The following is a 4,620-nucleotide window of genomic DNA, read 5'->3' on the forward strand; positions in this document are numbered from 1 at the left end:
CTGGAACACTGCAGGACGCCAAAGCACAGTGGGTTGACATTGACACATCAGCCCTGAAGAGAAATGAACTTCCCCACCCTAGCCTGGCACTATTTATGCATCCTGATCCCCCAAAGCAGGCACCAGTACATTCCAACCACACAAGCAGGAAGCATTTGTGCTGCCCACACAGTACTGCTAACTCTGTTTAGAACCAGCAATGAACTCAAGAGATGGAGAATGAAGTCCTGGCTCAACTAAAGTCGATGGCAGAATTCCTCTTGATTTCCAGGCGGCCAGCAATTCGCCCATTGTTTCCAGAACTGTAGTGCAGGATTACAAGGGATCCCTAATAGGCAAATGTCAAACAAAAGTTAGATAAGCAATTCTCACAGCAAACTGAACACAGCCTCTGCACACAGAATGTGTTCAACAGGAACATTCCACTGCTTGACCAGTCACCAGCAACTTTAGGGGCATGAATGATTGTGGGTCTGTGCTTGGAGGGGGTGGGGATCAGTTGGTTAACCATGTGGTTCCAGGTCTCTGCACAGGGGGAGTAACGGGGTTAAACTACCTGCGGTCAGAGTAAGTGTAAGCAAGCGACAGGGGTATACGTTGTTCCACTGGAGAAGCAGAAGTGGACGAAAAAACGACTGAGGCCCATTTGAAATGGGAAAAGGCTCCTCTTGGGGTGTTCATCATTTCTAGGCTATGTAGCCCGTGGTTCTGGAACACTGCAAACATTTTCGTCTCTCAGCTGAAATTGATCATAAGCAGCATAATAGCAATATACCGGCTTTATTAAAACATAGATGGGTTCCTCTGTGTGTGTGCACACGAATGCATGTGTTTACATGTGCACTGGGGTGTTTGTGCATACGTGTGCTCATGTGCATATTAAGAGGAGACAGGTTTTCATGGCCGAGTTAACTCAGGTGATCGGCACCTATGTCTCAGCGCTTGCATTAGCTTAGCGCCAGTGCCTGAGTCCATCGGAATGCTCTTGGACCCCATTCCAGCGCCCCAAAAAAGGGCTGGAATGGTGTCTCATGGCACTTACGGGACTGCTGATCCTCGTGTTCCTGCACTGCTTGTGTGTAGTGCTCACCACTCCCTAGCACCCACAGTGCAAAGCCATACCGGAGTAATTGGGTCCTCACTGGGGCTGCACTCACCTGTGTGTGTTGCTAGGACTTCTGGGGAAACATCCCATGGTTCTTTGTGCTGTAATAAGCTGAGTTGCTGTGACATTCTGTACCTTGGGAGAGGGCCCTGTAACTCCCAAATACCTCATTTATACATGAGTGTGATCTTGTATGTAAAGCATGCCTAGTAAGGTATCAGGGAAAAGTGATCTGTGATCTGCTGAAAGTCAGTTCTCTATCTATAGATGTGGATATCATTCATGCATATGAAGTTATGAAAATTGTGTTGTATGGTGGTCACTAAAACATGCTGTAAGTTGGGGAATCAGCCAGATATTAGCTCCTCAGAGGCAACAGCAAAGAAAATAGCCAACACCAGAGTAGGGTGTCAATCAACCCATCAACAACCATTGTCTACCAAGGGAGCGACAATACAATGACTCACCTCCATGAGACCACACCAGAGGAATTGCTCAACTTTGCCATGAGACTCAGCAATGTCCCCAGACATGCCTGGACTTGTGTTTTCCAAGCACATGGACTGAGGGTGTAAAACAGACACAGTGGCCACATGCTGGGCCTTTCTCTTTCACCCACCCATGCTGCAAGCAATAAGGACATGCTGAAGACTCCATCTGAGGGGACTGGCCCAGATTTCAAAGGTGAAATCTGTGCACTATGAACTGCAATATCCAGTGGGGGTGAGAAAAACTGCTTAGTCTAGATGTTGCCCAGTCTAATAGTGTTGAGAATTTAGACTGCGTGCTTATATTTTATTTTATTTTGGTAACTAACTCTTGACTTTTTGCCTATCACTTACAATCACTTAAAATCTATCTTTTGTAGTCAATAAATTTATTTTACTCTTTATCTTTACCAGTGAGTTTGTATGAAGTGTGTTGTAAATTTGATCAGGTTTTGCAAAGGCTGGTGTGTGTCCACTTTCCATTGATGAAGAGGTGAACCAATTAATAAATCTGTACTGCCCATCTTGAGCAATGCAAGATGGTATATTCCTGAGGTACAGAGCTGGGAGCTGGTTGGATTTGGTGCTAATGCCTTTCTCTGTGTGATTCATGAGTGGCTCTGGAGCAATAGAGCTGGGTATGGGGCTCCACATTCTGTTGTGCTGAGTGATCACAGTGCCTGGAGGCTTTGCTGCTTGTCACTAGCAAGGCATTGTGAGAGAAAGCCCAGGCTGGAGAGATTTAAGGGGGCACAGTGGTCCCACAGTCCTAGGCTCCATTCTGGGGATCCCGTCACAGTTGCTCTGTGATTCTTTCCCTGTGAATAATGGGAGAAGTTGTCTGTCCTTCTAGGCAGATAGCGGGAATTGTGGGAAGGCAATGGAGGACTATCATCAGCACTCAAGTGATTTAGCCTCAATGCAAAATGAGCAAGTTACCAGCCTGAGTGAAAGCGGCACCTGAGCTCCGGCCTCTCCCCAAGCTGGACCAGCAAGTCCTGGTTGAAAGCAGCACTAAACTCACATCAGAAGGTTTTGTGTGTAGACAGGAGGAAAGTTAGAGGCAACACCCTACTAGGAGACCAGGCTAACTCTGCAGTGAAGACAGACCCATAGGCGGCGCATGAACCACTGGCTGTAGGATGACCTTTGGTAAATTGTTCCAATGGTTAATTACTCTCACTGTTAAAAATGTGCACCTTATTTCCTGTCTGAATTTGTCTGTCTTCAACTTCCAGCCATTTCATTGTGTTGTACCTTTTCTCTACAGATCTATCTTTGCTAGACTGAAGAGCCCATTATCAAATATTTGTTCCCCAGATAGTTACTTATAGAATGAATCAGGTCACCCCTTAACCTTTACTTTGTTAAGCTAAATAGACTGAGGTCCTTGAGTCTATCCTTAGAGGCATATATTCGAATCCTTTAATTATTCTTGTGGCTCTGAACCCAGTCCAACATCCTTCTTGAAATGTGTACACCAGAACTGGACACAGGATTCCAGTAGTGGTCACATCAGTCCCAAATACAGAGGTAAAATAACCTCCCTACTCCTACTCGGTATTCCTCCATTATGCAATGCATTAGCCCTTTTGGCCACAGCATCGCACTGAGAGCTCATGTTCAGCTGATTATCCACCAGATCCCACAAATCTTTTTCAGAGTCACTGCTTTCCAGGAGAGAGTCCCTCATCCTGCAAGTGTGGCTGACATTCTTTGTACAGATGTAGATATTTACATTTAGCCATATTAAGATGCCTATTATTTTCTTGGGCCCAGTTTACCAAGCGATCCAGATTGCTCTGAATCCATGACCTTTCCATTATTTACCACTCGCCCAATCTTTGTGTCATCTGCAAACTTCATCAGTGATGATTTGGTGGTTTTTTCCAGGTCATTGGCAAAAATGTTAAATAGCAGAGGGCCAAGAACTGATCCCTGTGGGACCCCACTGGAAACACACCCATGCGATGATGAGTCCCCATTTACAGTTACATTTTGGGACGATCAATTAGTGAGTTTTGAATCCATTTAATGTGTGCCATATTGATTTTGAATCTTTCTACTTTTTTAATCAAAACATCATACACTACCAAGTCAACTGCCTTACAGAAGTCTAAGTCTATTACATCAACACTATTACCTTTCGCATCCAAACTTTGTAATCTCAACAAAAAAAAAGAAATCAAGTTAGTTTGACAGCATCTATTTTTCATATTTTCTCACACAATGCCTCATTATCTGGGGGTGTTGCTGCATTCATGAAACTCATGGGGACCCTGGTGTGTGTACTCATGCAAACTTTATTTGAAGAAAGAAACTCAGGCAGGGCCCTAACAGAGATCATCAACTGACTGATTGGTTTCAGAGTAACAGCCGTGTTAGTCTGTATTCGCAAAAAGAAAAGGAGTACTTGTGGCACCTTAGAGACTAACCAATTTATTTGAGCATGAGCTTTCGTGAGCTACAGCTCACTTCATCGGATGCATACTGTGGAAATTGCAGAAGACATTATATACATACACAGAGACCATGAAACAATACCTCCTCCCACCCCACTCTCATGCTGGTAATAGCTTATCTAAAGTGATCATCAAGTTGGGCCATTTCCAGCACAAATCCAGGTTTTCTCACCCTCCGCCCCCCCACAGACAAACTCACTCTCTTGCTGGTAATAGCCCATCAAAAGTGACCACTCTCTTCACAATGTGTATGATAATCAAGGTGGGCCATTTCCTGCAGAAATCCAGGTTCTCTCACCCCCTCACCCCCCTCCAAAAACCACACACACACAAACTCACTCTCCTGCTGGTAATAGCCTATCCAAAGTGACCACTCTCCTTACAACCTGCATGAAAATCAAAGTGGGCCATTTCCAGCACAAATCCAGGTTTTCTCACTCCCCCACCCCCATACACACACAAACTCACTCTCCTGCTGGTAATAGCTCATCCGAAGTGACCACTCCCCCTACAATGCGCATGATAATCAAGGTGGGCCATTTCCAGCACAAATCTAGGTTTTCTC

The sequence above is a fragment of the Natator depressus genome, chromosome 18, assembly GCF_965152275.1.
Source record: "Natator depressus isolate rNatDep1 chromosome 18, rNatDep2.hap1, whole genome shotgun sequence".
Taxonomy (NCBI): Eukaryota; Metazoa; Chordata; order Testudines; family Cheloniidae; genus Natator; species Natator depressus.